We start from the raw sequence: 27,693 nt of genomic DNA on the forward strand, positions 1-27,693 counted from the left end.
ATTAATCCTTATGCTCATTTTACGGGTTGAGAGTGATTTCCCCGGTGATTAACGGGATAGTTGCACCTAAACTGAAGCTTCAGCTTTTTGCCGCTCGCCGCTCTGTCAATGCCGGCACTTTAACCCGCATTAGCGATGATGAGCTCGATTTCTTTGACTCGGGTGCGAGTCATTTGAGTCAAACAGTCACTCAACCAGAGTGTGCGAAAATCCATATGCGTACAGGAGCTCCGCCCACTGATCCATACGGCCGAAGCGGCTGCCATGAAACGATCCCGTTCGTTGAAAAGTGGGGAAAAAAGAAGACTTTCAAACTGCTACATGTCTGACTCCAATCTATCAACTGTCTAATTTCTTACTTCTACTGCCAGCAACTCAGCCATGCCAGTTTTCTGTGGTTTTTAAATGACCTTTTTTTTTTTTTTTCCCTCTCCACATTTTTATTTGTCCTAATTTTAGCTCCAGCTCCTTCTCTGCGCCTCCCGCTGCTGAAGGCTCGAGCCCACATTCCGATCCAAGACCAGCAAAAGAACATCTGAGTCGGCTGATTATTTTTATTTTTAATTTTTTGCCTCACCGCCACGCAGCCTCCATCGCCTCTGAGAACGTCGCTTTTTCTTCTCCGCCGTCCAAACAAAATCTCCAAAGAAGAAAACAAAGGATACGGAAAGCGGCCAGACGAAACCGAAGAAAGCGGCGGCTAGATTTTTTTTGCCCCCCCCACCCCCTCACCCCGCACCCTGACAACGACGACCCAGGGGCGGGAGACGTCCGCCGCCAGAGGCAGAGCAGGTTTGGAGACTTGATTTCTTCTTTTTCTCCTTGTGTGTTTCTGATTGTTTCCTTTCACGCGTGGCGGCTCCAAAACGCGAGCTTGCTAGCTTGTTTCATCGCGCAAGCGCCTCAGTGCGTCACAAAGACCAAATTGTTGCCTCCCGCCCTTGTTTCTAGTGTTTAACATATATGTTGCTCGACGTGTGTGTGTGTGTGTGTGTGTGTGTGTGAGAGAGAGAGAGAGAGAAAGAGAGAGAGAGAGAGAGAGAGAGAGAGAGAGAGAGACTGTGGCACACAGTTTGACAGTGCGGTGAAAGCATTACTTAGTGTCAACTCAGGCGTGTATTATGCCATCTTCACTGCTCTTATTGCACTTATTTAACTGTTAACACCGTCATTACCACTGGCAGTGCTTCACTTACCACCACTGTTTTGTTCCGTGTGCGTGTTCGCCAGGCCGGGATGAAAGAAAAAGTAATTCTTGTAATCATTTCATCTTGAGGAGAGAAGAATCCTCCTCCCGACGTTCCGACGGGTGAGCTCGGGCTTTGTGCGGCGTCGCCGTTTCGCGGGGTTTCTCTCTGCCGCCATTCGCCGTCGATCGCGCCGCACGTAGCTGCGGCGTGCCGGTGTGAAACTTTAATGAGGGTGGTGGAAACAACAACAATGAAAAAAGAAAAAAAAAACAAGGATCGAGACGGGAGCGTTACAGCGCCACATCGTAATCGGCGCCGTCGGTGTTTAGGAGACACGCGCACACTCGAGACGCAGCGCGCTCGTTTACTTAGGCATCAAGCGCGGATCCGATTGGGTTATGGGATATTTGGTGCAAAAGCAATAAGCTAAATTGTGTTTTGATTACGAGTCAAGTGGAAATTAAGATGGTGCGACTTTCACTTAGGCAACTGTTTTAGAAAACCAAAAGCCTTTTCAACTAGTACACTAATCCACTGTGCTTCATTGACTTACTGAGTGACTGATCTCACGTCGTCTCTCGACCTCCCACATTAAAGGACCTGTACGATGCAAAATTACAACAATTGTGAGTTTCTATTCCTTAAATGGATTCCCCAGGAATGAGAAAAGCCAAACTTTTGAGTTCTTTTATCCTTTTGCACCATGTTCAACAGTGTCGGCTCAGGAAGACAGTTATACAAATCCACCCTTTCTGATGTCACGTAGGGAACAGACACCCCCCTAGCGCTCCGAGACCATGTCAAGCTGCCTTATTTTGGCTGAGCCTGGACTTATGGAAAATCCAACTGAGCATCAGTTTTAGCGGGAAGCTAACGCCAAGCAGCTTTGCTGTAAACACAGCGCTAAGTAATGCTGGATTCCAGAGTTTGTTTTTTTTAACGGAGAGATGAAAGCATGAGTTTGCTCCATTTGATAAGCAACTAAAATTAGTGGACAGTGGATAGGAGTATTTTTTTAACAGGTCAATCAGGACGCAGCAGTTCTCTTCTAATTTCAATAAAGCGACTCAAACGCATATTGAGCTGATGACGACATCAAACAGGTGACAGTGTTACGCCGGCGTCTCTTCCCCCCACCAATTTGTCCCAGCCCCGCGCACGCCGTCCACCTCCAGAAAGCACTCGGCGCTCTCTACTTTTTTGGCGAGAGCGCCGATAAGCGACAGCCAAAGAGCCTCATTCGCCGTCATTTGGAAATCATTTGCGCGGCAGATATTGCAGGGGGGGGAGCTTTTGTTCAACAGCGTGAAAAGTCGTTACAGCCGGCCTTTTATTCCAGCAATTTAATGTCTCCCATGTTGGGCTCATTTGACGCAGGCTTGTCTGCGCGGCAAATACAGTAATGTGAAAATTGCCGGGAGGTAATTACAGGCAGGTTGCGTCGTCGTTTTTAATCCCTCTTTTTGGGTCGACTTACCCTGCCACTCATCATCACCTTTGCATTATAGATTAAACCTGGTAATATGTGACTGGGGGGGGAAGAGGGAAGGGGGAATTTGCAAAACATGTTTATGCATCGTTGTTTGTGGCCACAGTCATCATCCTCTGATATAAATATATAAATATATATATATATATTTGCCAGCCACGTTGTGCAGCATAACAACTCAAGTGTAGCCGCGTGCACGTCTCTGCTCCACAAAGTCAGATACGGTTGCAAGCGAGAAAGATTAAAACAAACCCCAAAACTCACAATCCTCGCACGCTCCACGAGTTTGTTCTTTTGACAGTAGACAATTGTGAAAAAGCGCCCCCTGCCTTCGGAGACTCGACTCGACTCGACGAAAACGCGGACTCCAATGCGGTAATGAGCGCCGGGTCTCCGGCGAAAATGTCTGCGTGATGTCATGTGAGCGCATGCCTCTTATATAATCAGTTGTGACCCGCTTAATCAGCGGCTGTAACCCTGTGAAAAATCTCAACGCTTGGCCGCACAGTTGCATCTGACATGCGATATAATGAGTAAAGTCGGCCGTTTCTTACACATTCGAGAGGCTTCCCGGGCGACTTCGAAGGCATCGTCTGCTTCCAACACATCTGACAGATTCTTGCGCGGAGGAATTTTAGCTCGTCTGAATCGTGCTCTGGCACAGTTTCAGCAGATTCCTCAACGTCCGCTCCTTTTTCTCTTTTTCTCCCTGATAAGGGGCCAAGCGAGGCCAAACGTCATCGTGGCTAAATTGAGCGGTCATGCTAAACAAGTAAAAGCAGTAAAAGCAAGTCAAAGCAACCGACACTGCGCGCTTTCTATTTGGAGTTGTTACCCAGTGACTGTGTATAAAAACAAGTGGAGTCATGGTGATGTCCACCCATTGGCTTGTGAAGACACAATGATGGCTAAGCTTTAGCTGCACCCCCCCTCAGCTTTATCACTATTTTCACTCTAATAAGACCAACTTATACAAACTGGACCTGACAGCAACAGTTTTTTTTTTTTTTTTCAAACAAGCAATTCAGACAAACAAACGTTACATTTAAATGTATTGACTGCCAGTGTTTTTGGAATCTACTTTACCACTTCCTGCTGGCCAAGCGATATAATGCAGGATTTTGGTACCAGGGAACTCCATCCATCTTTTTACACAGTCAAAATGATCACCAAGTTGATGTGCTGAAATCCTCCACGCCCCTCCCCACACCCCATACATACACACACACACAGGAAATGCTTGGTTAGCACTGTGGCTAGTAAATTAGCTTTTTAGCTTTCGAATGGAACTTTATTGTCCGTTGTCTATGGTCAAACGAACAATAGCTGAAGGGCTATTTTCCAGCGCTGAGGTCTTGGCCTGACTACGCTGACAGTGCACAACAATCATGAACTTTGGCTTTTGCTCCTACGTGAGAAGATGCGGCGTAAGAGTTCTAGATCCAAACACTGTGTTCCCGGCAACAATCAAATCCTGATGGTGCAGTCAGGTGAAGAGTTAGTGGTGCCTCCAGAGACCCAGTGAGATTATTATTTGTGCCCTAATGGAGCACTAACAGCATCTCCCAATGCATTTCTCGTCCGTATAATAGAATCTAATTCAACTCATCAGCAGGAATAGCTACACAGTGCATTGCGGTCTTTCTTCTGCTGTTTGTAATTCGATGCAAGGCCAATTAGAGGAAAAGTTGTTATGCACCGCGACGCATCCGCGAAGAAACGTAATGCAGTTTTCTCCATTTCCTTTTTTCAATCAGACAGAATAAAAACAAACACACACACAGGATGTTTTTATCTGTTAATAATAAATGATTTGATCACTTCCTAATTATGGACTTGGGGCAACAATATGCAAGCTGGACCGAGGTCATAAAATACAGGAAATGAAAAGGCAATTTATCTATTTATTGGTGTTAAGGGCTAAACAGCTCATTAGCAACAAGTTAATATCGACAGGCCGGAATGAAGGAAGAATTACCATTTTCTCAAAAAAACTGTCCCGTCAGTTGAAAAATGCTTCTCCGAATGCAATTGTAGGAAGATTAAAGAGAATTCATCCTGCCCAGCCAGTGGAATAAGCGCTTTTTCTTTCAAATACAACGTGGAGAAATCTCAACGCACGACGGGTAAAAAAAAAAAAAAAGGCGATAGCTTTTGGTAATTGCTGAAAAGCCGTCAGCCGCTCAGCGGCGCTGCAGTGAAACGCCGACAATGTGACACAATGTTTTCTACCAGCTGGCATCAGAAGGCAACTTGGAAAACCCACCGTCAGTAAACACAATTAATTAGCTGCATCCAAATCCAATTTAAAACTCGTCCATGGAAAGCCCAAGTCGTACATCATTCAAAAAAAGCCTTCAGAGGACTGGAGGGGTGGCGGCGTGCGTGATCATTAGCACTCTTTTTTAAAAAAAAAAAAAAAAAAAAAAAAGAGAATCCGCTCCCTTTTCAGTGGAGTGTCCTGAAAATTCTGGGTGTATAGGTAGTGACAGCATGTGGGGAAAGAAAAAAAAAAAAAAAAACCCAGAAGATCCATGATGCAACCGCTGTAGTAATGACTGCAATAAGCCGGAGCCTCTGACTTCACTCGAGGCGAGCTAATATACAGTCATTAACATTGTCTCAGTTAACCAAGGGAGAAACTATCAAGCGCCGCGGGCTGTCGCAGATGCAATTATTGACTTTCTTAATGAAATTAAGGCAGACATTAGGCTTCTTACATCTCCAACTCATTATTGGTTTTGCTCTTAAAAAAAAAAAAAAAAAAATCTCGGGGTGTTTGCGCGTGACTTATTGCGGTCACATGCTAGCCGCGGCACGCCGACGGCTCACTGACGACGCGTGTGCCGTGTTCTAGGGCGCGTTTGTTCCTTTTCGTGCAGTAGATGTGTGATGTTTTGTTCTCCCCACAAAGATGTGGGTGGGGTAGGAGAGCTTGACAGGTTCCTGAACCGGTCCGCGCCGCTAATTGGTAGAAACGTTTTCCAAGCATGCTGAGGGGATGTGGAACACGCTGGCGGATGAAATGTGAACCCTCTCTCCATTACCGCGCAGAGTGATGGTGCTTTGTCGGGGCTTTAGCCAAACAGCGAGTCCAGTTCGAAATCCGGCTTCCTGGCAGGGAGGCTGTTTAAAATCTCTGCACATGCTGCGGCTTTCCCCCCGAAAGGTTCCTCCCAAAACCAACAGAGCCGTTCGAGCCATTTAAACAAATTGTGTTTGGCATTGGAGGCCGTTCCCAACTCTGCTACTGTACTCTTCGCTCTCCCCTCCCCGCTAATGAACCTGGGGAATCTCCTCATTGTTTCCCGTTCTGAGCAGAATTTGTCCTTCTTCTTTGTTTCGCACGGACCGAACTACCCGTTGCCTGCGCTGCGCTTTAACTACGGCCACTTAAGACAACGGCAACGAGGCACTTGCACAATATTATGATTGCCAGTGGCGCCCTGCGGGAAGTGTTGCGCTGGGTGACGCCGTCGCACTCTGCATTCACTTGACATTTATTCCCGTAAGAGCCGTCCAATGGAGCCGCGGAGGAGCGTTTAGCCGACAGGTAAATGCTGGTGTCGCTCGCTTTTCGAGCTTTGGCTTAAAGGTACTTGGGAGCAGAGAGCTTCCTCACATTACTCTCGCGCCTAACAAATCGCCCCATCTGCGCGGGCCGACGGCAATACAATGTCCTTTGTATTTGCGGATGCACCGTTAGCCCTCTTTCAGTGTACGCTGCAAGTTGGGTGCAAACAAATCCAGTTGTTTAGAGTCAAACTAGAGATGGGAAACTGTTTCACTTATTTTTACTGTGACTCGAGTTTAATTGAGTCATTGAGTCATTTGCCGTCCGTGCACGCCTCATGGTATCAAATGACTTCCTTGCACGGGCAAAGTTTTTCGATGCAAGAAAAGCGAGACCGCTGTGGGTTGTTTGCGGTGGGTTTACCTCGATGAAATGGCAACATGTTCAGCTTAGCGAACTTCTGTCAGAATTCCAGTTCTTCCTCTGATTTAAACTTCTACAGCACTCCCGCAATCTTTTCCAGCTGGGAGCCGGAACGCCAGGCGCCCTCGATGCTAATACCATTGGCTTTGGAGGTAGGTCACGTGGCTGATTGCCCCGCCCACGCCTTGTCTTTGGATTAAACCGAGCACGTACCAGTCGTCCTTTCTCAGACTGGTAGAATGGCATTTTTCTCAGAAAGGAAATACGGGTTTGCCCTGGTGACTGAAATTGGGATGAACAAATAAAAACCCTTCAATCCTTAAACGTTCAGGACCAGTTTTTGTAAAGTCCATGCTAACACAATCAATGAAGGTGATTAGAAAACTTTCCAAAAGTTCCAAGGTCTCCATCGGTTTTCGTACACAGTCCCCTCCCCCGCAAACATCACCAACACCACCACCAGAGTTGGGGTCTGCTCGAGGTTTCTTCCCCCTGCTCTGGAGGGACCAGTTGGCTTCACCTCTGATTGTGCAAAGCGCTTTATAACCAAAAGTTGATCGATGAATTCACTGGGTTTTGCAGTTATCACAGCAGAAACTGCCAAACTAGAGAAGAAACGGCTAAAAAGTTTCGTCTCGCTTGAGCTTCTCGACTGACTGCGGAAACCCATTTGCGCAGCGGCGTGGCATGAGACACATGGCAGAGAGACCCCCCCACCCCCCCGCTTTTCATCACCTCTTCCCTTATTGTTCGCACTTTTTCCACGCCAGCCGCTGCAAGGCAACGCACCTAATTTCTCCGCCCGCCCTGTTTATTGTGAATTTTTCATCAGCTTTGCCTCACGCTGAGACGGAAGCCGAGCTTATGAAAGCGGCACTGATGGAAAGGAAACGTCTTCAACCTGGAGAGACGTCTTATGATCGCGTCTCTTTTTTTTTCTCTCCCTCGCTCTCTCGCGTGTGTGACATCCCGAGCGTCTCCTGGCGTCGGGATGCATCCCAATTAATCGGCAATCTGGCAAATCCGACTTTAATTATGAGGCGTGCCACTAAAACAGGCCAACACATAAAACAGGCTTTCCAGTTATAATGGGATTATTGATTGGGTGGCAGCTTAGAACTAAGACTGTGTGTATATCTATCTATGTCTATATATATTTTTCTGTGTGTGTGTGTGTGTGTGAGTATTGTCTAGAGTCCTGCCTGTGTGGCTCAGGGTTGCCGCCGCTGCTGAAGAACTGAAGGAATGGAGCATTAAATTACCTCACAGCTTGAGTCTCATCAAGTGTGTGACATGTTTTACTGATGAGTTCTGAGTTCCTCCGCCGGGACGTTCATTACTTGGCTTTTCCCAATATTTTCCGATGTAAAATCGGTTTCCGAGATCTCCCCTGTGGCTCTCAACCACCCACCCCCTTCTCTTTTATTTCCACCCAACTTTCCCTTTCTCAAATTAAAAGGGGGCCGATCGTTAGTTCTGGCTTCGGCGGGGGCCTTCGAGGTCATTACCTCCACTCCGGCTGAGTTTCCAGGTAGCCAGACGGCCGCCTGTCGCACCCCCCCGTCCAGGGCGGCCGGTTTGAGAGTGCGCCTCATCAGCGCTGTCAGATCCATTAGGCCGTGCCAGCGCCAGCGCCAGCGCCAGCGCCAGCCTTCCCGGGGCCCCGTCTTGGCCTCTCCTGGTCGCTCCTTTACTTTGGGAGGATAAACAAGAAACCCACGGAGGCGGAACAGCTATTTGTATGCAAATAAAACAATTCCGTCCACTCGCTCCCACCTTCTGTCACCTTTGCGTCATGGCGCCGGATGCGTTTGTCGCCGTCTGTTTGTCGCAGCCGGCCCTCTGTTTGGCACGAGATGAACAAATAACAACAGAAAAAACAAAAAAAACAACCGTTTTTCCTTTCCAAAAGCGATGCTGTTTTATTCCCGCATTGGCGCCACCCTCTCTCTTTTGTCCCACCCTTTTCTTGATACCCGTGATTGTCCCGGCGCTGCCATTCCACGTGCCAGTGACACACTCTTGTTGTTGTTATCGCGCGACACGTGTCGAATTTGGCCCCCCGAACGTCTCGTGTTTTGCGCCCATCTCCTGTTTCGAAGCGCCACCTCACATTTCTCCTGGCTCGGACCCCCTTTCCCTCGCTCATTTCCCCTCCTTTGAAGTGTTAATCCCCCTGCGCCAGGTCTGTTGGCTAATGAAGGCGCAACCTTGACGTAATTATCGGCTGCTGCTTTTGTGTGTGTGTGTGTGTGTGTGTGTGTGTGCGCTTTTCGCGTGCACACGCGAAAAGCCTGCCAGCCGGCGGAAGCGGGAACCCAGAGAGAGAGAAAGAGAAAGAAATCGCAAGCGAAAGCGTAAATTGCAAACATATTCCTGGAGAAGAGCGACGTTCCTCCGCTGAGGGCGCCGCGCTCGTTCATAGAAAAACCCGCGCGGCGCCTGTAGCACAGCCACCGCTCGAGGGGAGGAAGAGGCGATGACATAATGGGTGTAGGGAGGAGTGGAAACGGGGTCGTATTCGAAAAAAAAGGGGGCGGCGGGGGGCGGGGGAGCAGGGAGGGGGAGGGGGAGGGGCGCGCGGAGGTGAGGTGAGGCGCTAGGAGGAGGGACGCGGTGACTCCGGTGATTTACAAACTAGCGGAGATATAAAGTGGGTTGGCAGAGCGACGTGTCCTTTTCTTCTCCCGGGTGCAGTGGGGTGGAGGGGGAGTGGGAGGTCACATTTTTCCTCATTTCATCCCAGTTAATCTGTGCTGACGTTCACACTATGGCCCCCGCTCGCCGCCAGATGATAACGTTACACTTCTTGGCCCGCAGTAAAGGAGAAGAGGAGGAGACGGATTACAAGATTTCTCGATAGATAGCTGCCGGGGCTCTTCTTCTTCTTCTTCTTCTTCTTCTTCTTCTTCTTCTTCCTCCTCTTTTTTTGCATGCATAAACACTCTTTGAGGCGGAAATCTTCGCTTGTCCACAACGAATGAAACAGTGAATTGGGGCACAGCGGAGCGTTTGCATCAGACACATTCGCGAGACTCCGTCCAATTGGGTTAGCATGGACCTCGCGGTTTGCGGGATGAATCCGGTGAACGAAGGCGCTTGCGGTAAACGTTTGATTTCGTTAAAGTCAGCCGGGATTGTTTTGAGGTGAAAGTACCGGAGAGAAGAGTTCATTTAAATTGCTTTGACTTTGTTAATACTGTTGCGCAGACAGGAATCATTGTAGCACAACAACAATTTACTGACTCAATTTTATAAAATAGAATTGGGTGGAAATAACCGGATGGTATAATTCCAGGGTGTTCAGCAGCAATGCAAACGGCACAAAAAAAAGAAAAGAATCCTGGCTCAGTGAATTATCAGGTTTATTGCATTTGTTTATTCATTTCGCTAATTCCCAAAAGTCACTGAGCAAAATCCCTTAAAAAGCTTTTGACTGTAAATCAAACACTGGCAAATACGGGTAGCTGACACGAGTGAGGTTCAATTCAATTAAGTCGATGAGGATGGGAGAAATTGCACCGTTTGAAATACATTTACTGTACTTAAAATGCATCGCGATCATTAATCCAATTAAATGAAATTAAATTCCGATTGAATTCATAACATGTTTCACTTAGTTTTGATTAGCAAAAAAACCAAACAAAGTGTCTTTATTTATCTGTATATGAGGGGCTGAAATGTTTCTACACTATTAACATGCAAATTGGACGCGAGGGTTGCAGCGATGTGCGCCGGGGTCGCATATTGGTCATGTGATTAGCCGCGGGCGTGCCCTACAAACGACAGACAGACAGCGAGAGCAAATGAGGGAGAGCGAGACGCGCCCGTTGCGTAAGCTGACCTATCTAGCGCGCCAATGGCGGTGGAGCGTTCGCGGAAAAGCCTCATCCCGCCGCGGCGACTTTAATGACAGACAGTCGGAGGCTGTCGGCGGGGGAGGAGGGGGGGGGGGGGGTGCGGGAGGGGGAGGAACTGGGAGGCTTCGACAAACGACGGAAGCTCCGCTCGGGCGGCGCCTCCACCACCACCACCACCTCCTCCTCCTCCTCCTCCTCCTCTTCCTCCACGGGGATTCGAACGCATCCAAGCCTCCGCTCGCGGTTCCTCTTCGGAGCGCTCGTCCCGCGGAGCGCGGTGAAATATATATAACAGGGACAGTTGGAAAAAAGAAAATGAAGAAGAAGAAGAAGAAGAAGGAGCAGCAGCCGCGAGGTCGGGGCGGTGTCGGCGGTGATTTTGGGGGCGGGCCCCATGCGTGAGAATCTGAACACACCCATCAGCTTCTCGCCGGGCAACCTGGCTGGAATTTATCAAGTATTCATAAGAGGTGCTTCCGCAATAAGAGGGCAGTTTGGAGAGAGGGGGAGATCCTGATGAATGTGAGGGGATATGAGAGTTCAAACAGAATGTGCTGATTAAATTTAATGGCCGTCTGAAATGACTCTTGGTGTTGATGGGGGGGCCTTTTCTCACGCTCCGGATTAGGTAACAGTAATCTGACTCTATTAATGCAGAGCCCATCGGTCCGAGGACGAGAGAAATGGTAGATTAATCTTTTTCTTTTTCAGTATGATTTCCAACCTTGGCACTCCGTGATACTCAAACTTGGGAGACTTTGTGAACCCATCCGCAAGTTTGTTTGCCAAAGGCCTCAATCTGGACGTCAGATATTCCCTCGCAAATAAAAATCAAAGGAAAAACCCAGATTGGGAACGCGGATCTGCGCGAACGCGAGCGTAATCACCAAATTAAAGCGTTTTGTCTATTTTTGCAGCCTCTCGCTTTGATTCGTGCGTCAGTTTGTCGCCCTGTTTGTGGCGACAACAAAAAAAAAAGTGACAGCGAGGCGTCACTTTGAGCCGAGATTGTATTTTTTTTCCCGTTGCGCCCGTCTTGATCAGACGAACATCGCGCTCATTCAACAGCCCGTCGAGAGAGGAGTCGGCGTAACGAATCGCAACCCCACCCCGTGGGGGGGGGGGGAGGAAGAAAGGGCGCCCCAGCTACTCACGTCATTTCTGTGAATTAAACTCAGTTAGCGGCGCAGAGCTGAATAATGCACGACGAAGGACGCCGCCGCCGCCGCCGCGACTCAGCTAAACAAACAAGCTCGGAACAAACACCAGACTCGCAGGCGGCGACGGGAACTCGGCGGCGCTGTGGGAAGAACTGAGCCGAGGTGCCACTCACCCGTTTTTCTGAGCCGAGCTCAGCCGTGAGTGGCGACGCGTCTCTTCCCCGACTAACCTTTCGCTCCTTGCCGCTTCTTACGCCCACTTCCAGTCTCGCGAGCAAATGAGCCGCTTTGTAAAAGTTTGGAGAGGCATTTTTTTTCCCCTCTCTCTCCCTTTTCAAAAAAGTTCAGGGGAGTTATTAATGGGCTGTAATTTGCGTGTGCGCGCTCGTGTCTCTATTAAGATGCTCCACTCCCCCCACCCAAGCCAAACACACACACACACACACACACACACATGCAGATCCACTGCCAAGACGCTGGAAGTGGAGCACTAAATGAGGAACGATGGCTCGTCTGAGACCTAGCCCTGTGTAATTTTAGAGCTGGGGAAGCGTGTCAGGGTGATGCTATCTAGGTAGCCCAGAACTGAGCGACCTGTTTGGAAAACTGCTGCTAAAGCCAAGGTCAAGGTTGCATGAAAACACTGCCCAAATTCTGAAAGAAAGGGATATGTCAACAACCTGCAGCGTCAAAACATGGTATTTGCGGAGGAGGAGGGCAGCGGAGGATCAGCTAGCAACAAGCTAGCTGACCCTCCGCAGCCGCTGGGTCGCTAAGCTATCAGGCGTCCCTGTCAAAACTGCTGAAGCTGCTCTTCAACAAAAAACTGGAGAAGAAGAATTGCGAGAAGCGGAAACTAGCCACTGCCTCCCGTGGCAACAGTTTTGGCAAATTTGGATCTGTCGCTAAAGGCTTTTCTTGCTTGTAACTGGTTAAATTACAGCCTTTGGTTAGTTAAACACCACAGCACATCATGTGTTCAGCATCCAGCTGTTGCCAGCAGTTAGAAATCTGCTCAGTCTACTTGGTGTGATAGACAGAGAGTACATTGTAAATAGTCCCCCCTTCCGCAACAAGACCTTAACTTGGCCATGTAAGATGTACGCAATGTTAGATGGACATGTTAAATAGCACACACAGACACCAAGCTATCCATTCTAAACTACTGTGATGTGGTACGATGGAAACAGTAACAATGACAATTAACGCAAAAAACCCAGAGTTGTGCAGAGAACGAAGAGCAAACGACTCGCTGCTTCCTCAAGTGTCCCAAAACGTCAGATGTTTATGTCGGAGCGAGAGAGCCCTCCAGTGACTGCGAGTCATTACGGTCCCAGCACAGGAGATTGCATTGTTACAGTGAATCAATTAGAGTTGAGCGTCGCTCTTTCTGCTTTTAATAAAAGCCCATTTATTTAATGCATCACAGGCATTGTCCTAAAAACCGCTCATCAAAGGGAAAAAAAAGAACTTGAAGCGGTGACTAAGTTTGGGAGTCGGCGAGCGTTTCCAGGAATAACTCCAATGATTCGCCGTCTTCTGACTTCCCTTTGGAGAGCGTCTGTGGGGCCGGGTGTCCTTCCAACATGTTAACATCACAAAGCACATTTCCTCAGCAAACCATTTTGAACCGGATATCATATTTGCATCGCCGTCGCTTAATCCCAAATGCAAATATGAGCGTTGAGAGTTTTTGGGAGGCGTTTTGGTTTCCGCACTGTGCTCCGTGGCGCTCTCTAGTGGTGGAAAACATTGTGCGCTGTCACTTTAAATATCCCTTTTTTTTTTTTTTAAAGTGCAGCCTTGAAGTGGAAGGTTTGCGTTTATGTGTGCGTGTGTGTGTGTGTGTGTGCAAGCGTGTTCGACAGAGGAGCGGCTGGCTCACAGAAAGGGAAGTGAGAAGATGGCAGCAATTATTGCCGTCGCTTGCAGCAGTTTAGGGAACCATTGTTCTCATCACGGAGGCCGCCGTCTTCCCAACAGGGGCCGCTTTCTCTGCGACGGTGATGTTTTCCCGGACAGACGGATAGTTGGGCACTGTGGGTGTATAATCAGTCAGTCAAATCAAACCAAACTGTGTCAATGCGACGGTAGCACATTTAAATAGAATTGCATGAAAGTTCTAGGGGCGAACACAGACAACAGACAGCTGCGTTTGGCTCTGCTGCAGTGAAACACAGTCAGGGTAAAAGAAATAGAGCATAAAGCAATAGATAACCGCCCCCCCCCCCCCCCCCCCCAAAAAAAAAAAAAGGCCCAGTGTCCATCTGACGCTATGAAATCACGCTGCACGCAGGTAAATGAGCCCTATATTTGTAATGTACAGCATCCTGCCAGCTGCCTCGCTGTCACATTAGCTACGGCTCAATCAAACTATAAATCTTAATCAGGCCCGTCGGCTCGTTGGGCCGTGCCGCAGACAGCAGCCGGCTTCGCTCCGCGGACGTCTTTCCCTCCGCCTGACAAAGGCCACTGCGATGTCAATCTGCGTTCACTGACTGGGCTCACTCGATCGCACATCTTTTTCTTATCGGCGCTGGTGTCAAATCATGAAAAACGCTGAGCAGATGTAGACACACATACACACACGTGGACACGTTTTCTTCTTCGTTTTATACCGGTGGATCCAGGCACACACACACGGTTCAGTGGGTTTTTTTTTAAGTGATGGATGATCAATGGCTTGATTGTTAATTGTTAGGTGAATGGAATGACAGTCGATGAATGGCTGGCCAATTGATTGCTGATGAGTGATGGATTGACGAACTGATAGACGGATAGATGGGTCAGTACATTGGTGGATTGATGCTAGACTTTGTTTTTACATTGTTGGGTCAATCAACTCAACCTTTATGACTAAAGTGCTCACTTACGTCCAGAAACCCTTCAAAGCGCACAGTCAACAGAGAAACCAACAGATAACTGTGGAATGCATGAATGGACAATCTTTAAGTAAAGGACAATGGATGGATGGTTGGATGGATGGATGGATGAATGGATGGATAGGCAAATTGTAGTTTGAATTAAATTTGAATGGAGGGACGATAGGTTTTTTTTAGACAGTTGGAAGGATGATGGATGGTTGACAGGTCAATAAATGCATGAATGGAGAGATGATGGACTTTTTTAGGCAGTTGGATGGATGCAGCGATAATGGATGGATGACTCGGGGTAATAGTGAATTGATGAACGATGGATGGATGGATGACAGGTAAAGAGATGTATGAATGGAGAGATGATAGACCTCTTTCAGACAGTTGGATGGATGCAGCGATAATGGATGGATGACATCAGGGAATAGTGGATGATGGATAGATGGATGGATGGATGGATGGATGGAGGTATGACAGGTAAATAAATGTATGAATGGAGAGATGATGGATTTTTTTAGACAGTTGGATGCAGTGATAATGAATAGATGACATAGGGGAATAGTGGATGGATGGATGGATGGATGGATGGTATTAACGAAGGCGGGCAGTGTGCAGCAGGACAGCAGCCATCGATCCCTCTCCTTTAAATTGCTCCTCTTGCTTTGGTTGGCTGGAGGGTCTCGGGGGGGAGGAGGGATGAGGGAGGAGGGAGGAGGGAGGGATGGGGGGGGCATGATTATAGGAGCAGAGCCTTGGCCATGCCAGGCTGTGTATATGTGTATACGAGTGTGTGTGTGATGGAGGGGAGGGGAGAGAGAGGGAGGTAAACTGATAATGGTGCCTTCTAAACGTTGCCAGGCGGCCCTGCGGACAACAGAAGTAATAATGAAGCTCGCTCTTGTTATCTGTCTCGCCCGTGTCAACTCCAGGAACAGCTGTTAGCTTCCCCCGACGTTGTCCTTTGTCATCTCGCGCCCTCCCCCACTTCCTCCTCTTCCTCCTCTCCCTCTTATCTCTTCCTCACCTTCTGCAGCACTTTCTTATGCATTTCTTAGTTCGTTTATTTTATTTATTTTATTTTCGCTGGCACTTTTCTCTGCTAATCGCAAACACCCTCCTTCCTTCCTCCCACACCTTCCTCCGCGGCGCTTCCTCCGCTCGGCTCTCCGTCTTCTCTGCCCAGCTTCCCTCTTCCAGTCCCCCCCCCCCAACCCCCCCTCCTTTTTTCCCTTCCTGCCTCTTCCCTTCCAGCCTATTGCCTCATTCGCTCGGCACGCTTACGCCGTCTGATTGCATCACCCCCCCCGGCTCCCCAACCCCCCCCCCGGTGAAAAAGCTTTCCACTCGGATTCTGAACATTATTACAAGCATATTACACATTTATTGTGCCGCGCTCGGATGCCTTTCACCGCAAGGAGAAAACAACAGTGACGTTTGGGGGAGGGCATGGGGGGGGGGGTGCTGGGATACGAAGGCGGCCGCTGGTCTGATTCATGCGCGTCTGCATTGCAACGAGGGGGCTTTTTGCTGGGCTGCGGCGCCACGTAAGACTTGGTAGCTTAGCAACAGGTGGCGCGCAGGCCAGGCAGCCGTGTCAAGACCCCCCCCCCCCCCTGCGTCTGGGGGGGATGTCGTACAGTTGGCGCATTATTTTAATGACTGTGTGTTTAAGAGGGAATGAATCAGGTTCATTTTTTTATTACTCCACAGGTCTAAAGTGTGCTTGTGGAAAAACGCAGCTAAAGGAGGAAGCAACGCAGTGTCTGTTTTAAAAAACAGATGTGAAAGACGTGAGTTCGGCATCTAGTCGGGAAATGATCGCACCCTTTCAGGCTGAGGACGTATGCACGTCATGGATGGGTGCAAGATAGATAGGTGGAATGATAATGAATGAACGGATGGTTGGTAGACGTGTCGAAGATGATGGCTGGACGGAAGGATGTACGTGGTTGAACATGTAGATGAACTGACTGCTAAATTGCTGGATGTGTGTATGGATGGATGGGTGACAAATAGGTGGATGGAAGACAGATGAACAGATGATCGACATGCTCTATTTCATGCATCATTCCGTCCAGCCAACTTCAATTGAGCCAACCAGAAGAGTTTTCCCAGCCAGCAAGGCGGTTTCCGTTTTCCTGCCACCTCGTTAACGCAAATGTTCCACTTTTTGCTGCATGTTAGCTTATTAGCTGGCTCTACTTTTGCAGTCTCTGCCTCTCAGCCTTCACGAGTGGCAGCCCCCTTCTCACTCTCCCACCTCCCACCTCTCTGCCGATCAGGTTTGGAGCCCTTGGAGCGTTAAAGAACGGCTCAAAACTCACATTTAGCTTAAGAAACCGTATTTAAATCTCTGGCGTTTTGATTGACTGACTTGCCTCCAAAAACAGACCCCTGCACTGCCAAGTACCCACAGGCTCACAGCTATCATACACTCCTGTGAAATCATGGGGTGAGAAGGAGGAGTGGGGGGGGGGGGGGGGGGGGCGTGGAGGTGTGTTCGCTTTGATTTAAGTGGCTTTCAAAGTAAGAAGAAGCCTTGTTTTGGGCTGCTGGGATCGGACTGAAGAGTTTGGCTTTCAAGTGGGAGACAAATGGTCCTCGGTTCAGAGGGGGGGGGAGCACCAGCGGAAAGGAGCGCGGAGGGAGAGATGGAGTGAGTGAATGACAAGTGAGACCATCATTAAGAGGCGGGTGGTGGGTATCGGAGGGGAGGCGGAGGATGGATGGAAGTCGGTCGGAGACCGGAGGAGTGTGAAATAGTGGAGATATGCTTCACTGTGAGGGGGGCAGACGAGCGGTGAGACGTAGCGGTGATGAATCTACAGTCACCGACTCCAGTGTCCGCCGGTTCTCCACCCAGGAGTGCGCTTCTCACGCCGCCGTTAGACCTGACCGCGTTTTTAAACGTTTTCAAGTTCACAGAAAGTTTCAATAGTGTAAGTTTTTGTTGAAACTGGTCAAAGGGATCTCGGTTGCTTGGTGTACGCAGGACTCCGCCCAGTCGGCAAGCACCATTTGCAAAAAAATAAAAATGATGTATTTCTTAGTTTCTCAAAGTGCTGTCAATGTGAATGTGTTCATTTACGTGATTAAAGTCAATTAACCGGTGGCCAACCGCCGCTAAACAGTGAGAAAATAATAAAATTGCATCAATTTATATACCTACATTGTCACTTTCCAATTTCGGGCATTTCTCTTTGCACCTAAAACCCAACAATAATTCATAAAGGAATGTATTTTCAAACTGTGATTAATCGTGATTAATCAGAACAAGTGACCTCATTTTAACTAGATCATTTTTTTTAAAAAAAACGGTCGCAATGGTGACATAAAAAAAACACGATGAGACTAAAATGCTAGTGCGGCTCATTAAAAAAAAAAAAAATGTATTCGACTGACAACAATACGCTGACTTACAAAAGGGGCCTGGTTTTATTTATTTGTTTATTTTCGTTGCATCGTTGCGCGTTACATCACGCTGGCACTCAAATCAGATCCTCGTCAAGATAACGCCTCCGAACCATAAAACAGAAAGAAAGACAGAAGGAAATGATTGTTGATGTGTATCTGCATCTATTTTTGACAGGGCCGCCCGGCCTAATTAAAGATTTCCCCTTCACGCTTCCCTCCTGCCGTTGCGTACGCGCTCCCCCCGCACACACATGGGCTTTGCATCTGTTTGCATCTCCGCGCGCCGTTCTAATGTGGACTAATCCTGCGTAATGAAAGCCCCTGCGTCCGCTCAGTGACTTCATTAAAATATTTAGTACTGATGGTTATAAATTACCCGCCGCCTGCTGCTGCAACCGCGGCGCACGCAGCCCCTTATATGTAAAGAAAAGATAGAAAGGAAAAAAAAAAAAAAAAGACCTTCAACTTTCTCCCCTTCAGTTTTATTTCCGTTCTGACGTTTGCCTTTTTTTTTTTTTTCCCCAGCTGTCGGGTTGATGTACCTGGTTTACAAGCCGGGGGAACAAGTCGGGTTTTCACGCTGCAGCATGCCCCCCGGCTGCCCACAGGCAGAATTCAACCCTGCACACAACTCTTTTTTTTTTTTTTTTAACTCAAAACGATGATGTAATTTCAGGACGAGAGCAGAGATTGCGGCAACACTGATCAGAGCTTCTTATAACCCTCTTCTAGGCCTGTGCTGTCCACTGCAGCTTCACCAGGCATGGTTTTTAAATAAATGTTTTTTCCTTTTATCGAATATAGATTTTTTTTTTTTTCTCTTAATTGTTGTTTCCTTTGGCAAGTTAACCTCAACCCTAACACTAGATTTAAGTCAATTCTATGCAGAGACTTGCTGGTTTTTGTTTTTTACACACCACCTACTGTTCGACCATTGAGAATTTCCTCATTACTAATGTTTTAAAATAATCACGTGTACACTGAAAAAAAAAAAAAAATCGGTCATTATATTTATATAGGAACTAATATGACTGTGATTTAGCCTAAACCTGATCAATGCTCTTCACTCGAGAAAAATGAACTTTATATCCCCTGTTGACACTCTGGAAGATCAATTTCCAAATGTCTGTTTCGCCGAGTGGCCAGCAGAGGGTTAAGAGCGAGTGTGAGGGAAACCACCAGGAGCAGACAATCCGTAATGAAATTTTAAAGTGACGAACCGAGTCGTTTCTATTATTCACACACATCTGCACTTAGGGGCGGGGGTTGAGCTCACCCACACTGGGGGGGAGGCGCGACCGGGGGGCTTGGCAGACGAGCTAACAGCCCGTCTTCCCGCAACAGCAGGTCACACATCCTCGAACCCCTGCCGTTGACGTTGTCATTAACATGGAATTTTAGAGCATCCGTCTGTCTTTTTGTTTTCTATCACTGATGACAGCAGCACAGGTGACGTGAGCTGATTGTTTGCAGCGTCAGACTGAACCTGGCGAACCTGCAGCAACAGAACATTTTTTTTAATCCGTGTTTTGAATTTTGCCATTTCCAAAAATTCCCTAATGCATTTTTTTTTTTTTTTTTTTGCTCTTCAATCCAACCACTGCACTCCATCAGCAATCGATGTATTCACTGAAAGTGAATGACCTTCATTTCGACGCGCATACATATCTTTAGCGCTAGATGCTAATCGACTGATCCATGGAACGGACGGACGAGAATTCCCGACTGAGCGGCGCGTCCCGAGCGTAGCGGTGCGGATGTTTTCTTTAATGCCGTTATCGCGGGAACAATGCCCCCGATAAACTCGCCTTCCTGCCAACACGGCTCGTTTCCAGCTCCTCCTCGCAAATGTATGCAAATTCCACTTCCTGACTCACCGGTGCATCGCAGATCCGGCCGACGGAGGCCAAACATGAGTGAAACTTTCAAAACGGCAACCAAACGCCTTCAGCGACCCCCCGCCCCCATTACCCACCTCGCCCAAAGTCCCACTGTGAATTACATGCAAAGGAGGGGTGTGGGGGCTCTAAGCCAATCAGGAAGCTCTGGCGAATGGGGGTCATTTATTCCTTTGGGGTTGGAGCATGCAGAGAAAACTGGATATTCCAAAAGCTGTCTTGATTCCTGAGAGCTGCGTCCCTGGTATTGATTTTTTTTTTTTGTGTGTGTTTTGTTTTATTGTTTTCCACAACACAAACCGTGTCAATTTGTAAATAACACCGCCGAGCCTTTACTGCACACGTCCGCACTCTTAAATGTCAAACACGCTGCGGCGACCCGCGACCTGTTTTGGCGCCGTCTTAACCAGGTCAGAGCGTCGACGCTCTCAGGTTTGTTTGTTTTTTTTCTTTTTTTAATTTAAACTTCCAGTGATGTTTGAATCTTTTTTTTAACGGCTTAAAGAAGAAAAAAAATTATCAGCTTCTCGGTAGCGAGAGTAAGATGTCACTTGACCGAGGCGGCTGTCAGAGTCCGGAGTCCGGAGGGGATGCAGTTGTCTCGGCAGCAAAATCAGCTTTCACGGAACCAGGATGCGGCTGGGTTGAAATGAAACAAGAGTTTAATCGTAGGATTTAGTTCAAAAATGGAAAGTTAAAATCATAACCCAGATACTTGGCATGGCCTGGTGCAGCAAGAAATCCCTGGTTCTGACTGGATTCTCCTTTCTCTCTCTCTCTCTCTCTCTTTTTTTTTTTTTACTTACTGTCGCGAATTTCTGCAACGTAATAATTTAAAAAGAGTTTTGGGGGAAGAAACAAAAAAACCAAAACAAAACTAATGAAAGCACACAGTAGCGAGCAGTCCTCTCCCTCACACGAGGTGGGAAATGAGGCACTGCTTGTTGTTCCTCGGGGGGGGAGACAGGTGTTGAAAGAGCACTGGTGCGTGCACGTGCTCATCCAATCTCGCTCTCATTCCCGTCCACGCCCTGCCATCTCGCCGCCGCCGCCGCCGCCGACACAATTGTCGCTGACAAATGCTATGGGTTTTTTTTTTCCCCGACCCGAATCTTTTTTTTTTTTAATGCTAATTGGGGGGGAAGCAGCAGTTAGTCGGAGCCCCTGGTGTGAGATAATACACCGCTCCATGGGGGGGTTTCCACGCGAAGGCGCGGGTAGGAGAGATCGAGGCGGGAGACAAACCGGCTGAGCGTCCAAGTTTAGGATGGCGAGGGCAATGCTGAAACACTTCCAGAAAGACTTCCTGATGACTTTCCATTTTTTTTCCTATAGATTTTGAAAAGTGTTTGCAATTCTTTTTAAAAAAAAAAAAAAAAAAAAAGTGTTTCTAACAGTCTGGTTCTCAGCAGATGGTTTTGGCATGTGTGTGAATGCCATCGAGAGGATCATTGAATTGATTCAATATTTGGAGAAAGTGTCAACATTTTAAATCACCTCCCTTTGATTGCATACTTATTGGATATATTGAGACAACATTGGACTATGTAGTGAATACTGATGTTCACCACGGCAAAATACCGTATCTTCTAAATGATTGGTGCAGTATATCTATATATAGTCAGCAAGGGGGGCGGGGGGGTTCAGACACAGCGCTCGTCTTATTTTGAAGGTCTCTCTCATTGGCTTTGCACTTCCTGCCTCATTTCCCTCTCTCCCGCTCTGTCCTCCGCTAATCACCCTCATCACTCTCGTCAAGTACCTGTCAGGGTTCCCTCCCGTGGGATGATCAGGCTCCGCCCTAACGCCACTCTGCGTCAGCGCCCCGTGCGTTAAAGGGCCCAACAGTAAATCTGGGCCCCCCCCGCCGGGTGGGTTTGCTGCATTTCAGGAGCCGCCGTCTTGAGGGTGAGTGTGAACCTTTTGGCGGCTCAGATTTCAATGCTGGATTTCTGGCTCATTCATCTCGCCGGGCCTCCTGATGCACGGCGCATTCAGCACCTCTCAAAGCAACATTATGTTGTTCCCCCACCTCAAAATTTCCAGTTTCGGAATCGATTTCACGATTCACGGTCGTGCAGCCGGGAGAATGGCAGCGGCGCCGCTGACACAGCCCGACCGCCCTCCTCCTCCTCCTCCTCCTCCTCTTCCTCCTCCAGCGACGTCCTCTGCCGTTCTGCCTGTTTGCACACATGAGCGAGCCGGGTCCTGCTTCTTCTGGCCACCAGGAGGGAGGTGTGGGTGTCGAAGGGAGGAACCAGCGCTGCACGACTTTGAAAATGCTTTGTCAACATGTGCAACGTGCCCTCGCCGCCCGCAGCTTTATTAGGTACAACCTGTTAGTACCGGGTACCTAATTACACCCTTCTTCCTTATTCTGAGGCTCGCTTCGAACCTCAGCAAGTCCTCCACCTCTAAAATGCCTACATGTAAAAAAAAAAAAAAGTTGCTGCCATGTGATTGGCTGACTGGCTGTCTGTATAACACGCCTGTATCGTGTCAGCCCAGCGTGTTGCGGCTACGGTGCCGTTTTCCCCCCGTTAGAAAACGTATTGAAACAGTATGAAGTTGGAAAAAAAACCCGACAGTGTTGCTTTACCATTGCACTGGATTACATATGCAAGCAGCATCTGTTTGTACCTGTGACCAAACTAAGCTGCTAGCTGCTCTTAAATACCCCCAGAAGAAGGCAGAGCAGCTTATATGGTATTTTCCCCAGAAAAATATTAAAACATTTTACGTTCAAGATTTTTTTCGGATAGAAGATAGTTGCTCATTTTCACCCCCTGGCCTTGGCTGTTCAGTTTCAAACCACTCACAGCAGCTAGCCTTGAGCTCTAGTGACCGAGGCTAAACTAGGAACTTGAAAAAGAAAGACAGAAGGTTTATACAATCAGCTTCAAAGCGCCCTTCAATCTTTAAAAGAGCTCTCGGGGACCTGAAATAAATACAAAGGATTTAGCAGACGCTGAATTAGCATTTTAAGCTAACTACAGCGTAGCACAGGGCTACGTTGGCTAACTGCTACCAGTGGCAGAGCCAGAAATGTTTCCTTTGGGTGGCCACAGGGTGACATCATGACTCACATAGGGATGGCAATAATTGACTGTCTGAAATGACCACATGACTGTTTTTATTATTATAATTTCTACTGTAGTGTTTGTATCTATTTAGCATTTTCTGCTCATACTATCTTGTTCGTACTGTCCAAGAATTCGGGTTAGTGTCACATTAAATTCCTCTGAGTGACTTGTTTCCACCAAGAACAAAATCCAGGCCAAACATTAAGTCAGAAATACATTATACATAAATGCATCCATCCACCCATCCTTCCATCTTCCACTTCTTCCTGCACTCAGGGTTGCGGGGGTCTGCTGGAGCCCATCCCAGTTACATATTAAATACATACATACATTCATACATACATACATACATACATACATACATGTATTAATACATGCTAAAAAAAAAAAAAAAAAAGATACTGTGCACTTCAATCGACAAAGATATGTCTTGAGATGCTGCAGTGTGGAAGTGTGGAAGTCTAAGGTCTTTTGTCAAATAACCCCCCGCACCCCCCCAAGGGGTGGTGTGGGAGAGGGGGGGGGGGGGGGGGGGGTGATAATGGCCCCGCGTAGCTCCGCCCCTGACGACTACCCACCTGAACAGAATTTCTCAGCTTGAATTCGAGGTTCCAGTCAACTGCTGGACTATACTAAAGTGACATCACCGCTCTTGGACTTTTGCCCCGAGCTTGTTGACTCACTGCTTCAGCCGGTGTGTGTGTGTGTGTGTGTGTGTGTGTGTGTGTGTATGTGTGTGTAGTAGGGGTGGGGTGGATAGTCTAGCCGGAGCGGCCGCGTCAGGCAGGAGTCCGTAATCGCTGCTGCTGCGGGGATTTGAACATTCCTTTGCCCGGGCCGGCTCCGACCCCCCCCCCCCTCCGCTATTAAGACGTGCTGACTCTGCTGTAGACTCCCGAGTGCCGAGACGCCGCTCGGCGTCCCGTAGCTGCAATATCTGCCGCCGCCTGGAATGATTTATCGTCGGAGGTGAGAGTGCCGCTGGAGGTGGCTGTGTGCCGCCGCAGGTCCATTAGAGGCCTGACACAAAACAAGGTGTTTGGTGTGTGTGTGTGTGTGTGTGTGTGTGTGTGTGTGTGTGTGTGTCTTTGGAAGAACATGATTTATTTTTTTTTAGCAATAGATGGGAGGGGTGTTTAGGTGTTGCTATATTTTTTATATTTATTTTAAAACCTACGTTCACGATGCGCAGACATTAAACGTTGCACAGTTACCCTTCGGAATTCAGCAGAGATCCATTAGCCAGCCCCTGTGCGTGTGTGTGTGTGTGTGTGTGTGTGTGTATGTGTGAATCAGGCCGTTTGACAGCATTGACGTAAAAGATGTTATGAGCGTCTGTGCGGCGGCTCTTGCATTAACCTTGTTGTCGCGCAAACTGAAATTTGGACGCGAGAACGCGGATAACGGACACACGTCAAGAGAAAAAGGAAAAAGCTTTTTCACTCTTACACAGTGCAGGGTGTCTTCTTCCGGCAGTGAGATGAAGGCATATTTCATTTAAGATAAAAAAAAAAAAAAAAAAGTTGTAGCATTTACAGCAGCGATTTGCTCAAATCACAACCGAATCCCTAAGACTGCGTCCAGAACCAGAACTTGAAGGTTCCTTATCGGCTGTGCTACGCTAACTCTAAACGCTAACCCCCCCCCAATCAGCCCGCCCCCCCGCCCCACATACTCTCCGCCATCTTGCTTTTTTCCCGGAATCCTCCTCTAATTGCGTCAATTCATGCGTGCCGCTTTTTGATCCGCCACTCCTCTATCTTGATCTCGCCACACACACACTCACCTCTCTGTCCCTCTCCTCACTCATTTCCTGCTCTCACTCCGCCGCTCATTCACACGTTTCCTGCCTCCTGCGCCGGCTTAGCCGCCGCGCCGCTAATTCGCCACTCTCCCTCCTCGCTCTGCTCCGCTATTTATTTAATTTTTTTTCCTCACGTATAGCGCCCGCCGTTTGTTTTACATAAGCGGGCCGCCATCTATTCCTGAATCTCACGAGGACGGGCGTTCAGATCGGAGCGTCCTCCCCGTCTTTCTCCCTCTCCCTTCCCCTCATTTGGCGTCTTGCGCACGTTCCCGATCTCTCCCAGATTTAACAGGCAAGGGGGGAGTTTCATAACATGATCTGTCACAGCTCGTTTGCTCTGCGGCGTCGGCCCTTTTGTTCCCTCCATCAGCGCCGCTCTCCCGGTCCCGCGTTTCCCCCCCCTCTTCCCTATTTTTTCTTTGCCGCCTCCATTTTGCACCCCCTCCTCGGTTCCAGGACCCCCAGTCTGCCAGCGCTGCGAAAACGTGTTTGCTCTCTCTCCCCCTATCCCCCCCCCCCCCCTCTCTCTCTCCATCTTTTTTTCAGCCACTTGAAATTCCTTGTTTCGTCTCAGATAGCGCAACATATTCCGGTGGGAGATTGAATATTTCTCAGGGTGAAGGATCCAAAGCGGCCGCTTTATAGATGCCTGAGGACCAGCAGATGTACCTAATGAAGTGGCCATCGAGTGTGTATGCCACTCATCTTTTCAAATATTATCCAAAACAGCGTGGTTATAACATTCCGTAAGTTAAATCGAAAAAGGCAGGAAGACAAAATGCTGAATTTCAGAGAAAACCGTGATTTTTCATTTGCATTTTCTTGGCAATCAGACAAAAAACTTCAACGCGGTGAAAAGTCTGACAAGCCAACAATCCTTTAATTTAACTGTCGAAGAAAGAAAGAAAAAAATGACAGCAAGCAGCCTCCGGTCTTCTTCGCCCAGTGGTGCAATTTATTACCTTTGCCAACACCTGGAACAAAATGAAAATTACCATTACACTAATGGGCCATATTAGAGCCACTGAAAGTGCAAATGGAAATGGAGGCGGAGGGGGGGAAATAACACGGCTGGAAACTTTTTTTTTTTTTTTTCCCAGCTCGGTGAGGAAGCTTTCCAGGCCGTACGTGATCAACGGCGCTGCTAACTAACTAGCCGCTGCTGCTTGAGCTCAACCAGGATCTCAGGCCTTTTTTTCAGGCTGTGAAGACAAACTGAAACCCATCCATCCATCCATCCATCCATCCATCCATCCATCCATTTTCAATACCAGCTTCTTCCTGCACTCGTGGTTGCTGGGGTCTGCTGGAGGCTCTCCCAGCTGTCATGGGGCGAAGGCAGGGCGACACCCCAGTTTATCGCGGAGCCATGTAGCGACTAACAAAGACAAACAACAATTTACGCTCACACACACTCCTACGGTCAATTTAGAGTTGCCAATTGACCTCACATGCATGTGGGAGGAAGCTGGAGAACCCGGAGAGAACCCACGCAGACACAGGGAGACCATGCACACTCCACACAGACAGGCCCCAGGTCCTGGAACCGAACCCACAACCTTTTTTGCTATGAGACGTCAGTGCTAACCGCTGCGCCCCAAACTGAAATCACAACTTCAAAAATGTCCTCGTGCAGCGGCTTACCGTGCGTTTCGACCCTTTGCACAGTTTAGCATATGACTGCATCGTAACCAATCCGCATGCAGATTAGATGCGCGCTGCATCTCTAATATTATGCCCAATACATGCCCTGGTGGAATAAAGCCTCTTCAAAAACAACGCAAAATCTACAGAACCGAATTTTGAGACTCTTGTAATTAATTCACTGCAGCAGTTGTTTCCAGACAACTTTCATCGACGGAACACAACGTCCATTAACATCGCCGACGGAATCCAAGGACGACGTCTGAGTCACCGGCTCCAGGCTGGGGGGGGGGCGCTCGGCCGCGACCGCCGATGGCCGTAGTTCTCGGACCGTTCAATATAAACTCATCTTCTTTCTTTCTTTCTTTCTTTCTTTCTTTCTTTCTTTCTTTCCGAGCCAGTATTAAATTCGCCCGGGCGTTATCTCGGGCCCCGGCCTTGACAGATGCCACGGCACTGAGCAGCCGTCAAAGGTCATTAATGAATGACTGCTGATACCATCGGAGCTCCGCCCCGACCCGCTCCGTCAGTATCAAAGCGCGGCGCCATAATTGAATCAGTGGCAGGGGTCAAATAATTAGAGGGCTCGAAGGGGACGGTGCGTTTTTTTTTTTTTTCCTTTTAGGGCGATGAGCTCCGATGTCGCGTGTTGGCCCCGCCCCCTCCTCTCTTCCCACTCCTCCGAGGGAAGCCCAACCCGTTTACCTGTTTCATCCAGTTTGCGGCGCCCTCGCCCGCAACCGCGATGCGATTACAGCGATGCCCGGGTCACACGTAACACGTGTTGTTGTTGTTGTTGTTGTTGTTGTTGTTGTTGTTGTTTTTTCCCCCCCACCTACGTTCCCCCGTACGCTCTCTCGTCCTTCTCCGTCTCACCATCTTTTTTTTTTTTATTTCCTCCTCTCCCCTTCCCTCCACCCCCCTCCCTCCCTCCTCCCTCTACTGCCAGAGGCCGTGCAGTGGCCTAGTTTGGCGGTGCAGAAGGTTTTGCTAGCGTCACCCGAAAAACGAAAAACAATAAGCGGCGCGCAAAAACCAGGCGAGAGAAGCGCAGGTTTTCCAGGGCGCTCCCACGCGGCTGGACGCTGATCTCGTTGTTTAAACTTTTTCGACGCAGATGGCAGAAGGTTTCGCCCATATCCCTCAGAATATATTAAACGGGAAGCAGCGCACACCTACACACACACACACGCGCACACACCAACATATACTGTATCTCCGACCAGCTTTGCAGCGCGGCTCGCCTGCCAACGTGAAGTCTCTGGATCCTATACGGGTTCCCTCTGAGCGCCGTGCACCTGCTCCCTTCCGCAAACACGCACGTTTGCTGGACATTAT

At 48.5% G+C, this 27,693-nt stretch overlaps 1 protein-coding gene across 1 annotated transcript in view; it reads left to right on the forward strand.

The window, feature by feature from the left end:
- Positions 1–484: 484 nt before the first annotated feature.
- The window catches only part of elfn2b (extracellular leucine-rich repeat and fibronectin type III domain containing 2b), a 46,003-nt gene continuing 18,794 nt past the window's right edge, over positions 485–27,693 (forward strand). The window contains exon 1 of the mRNA XM_076023562.1: positions 485–792. The gene's annotated coding sequence lies outside the window, so the exon portion shown is untranslated. The remainder of the gene's footprint in view (positions 793–27,693) is intronic.

Source organism: Nelusetta ayraudi, unplaced genomic scaffold (assembly GCF_046127955.1).
Source record: "Nelusetta ayraudi isolate G7.1 ecotype Tasmania unplaced genomic scaffold, CSIRO-AGI_Nayr_v1 ptg000016l, whole genome shotgun sequence".
NCBI classification, from domain to species: domain Eukaryota; kingdom Metazoa; phylum Chordata; class Actinopteri; order Tetraodontiformes; family Monacanthidae; genus Nelusetta; species Nelusetta ayraudi.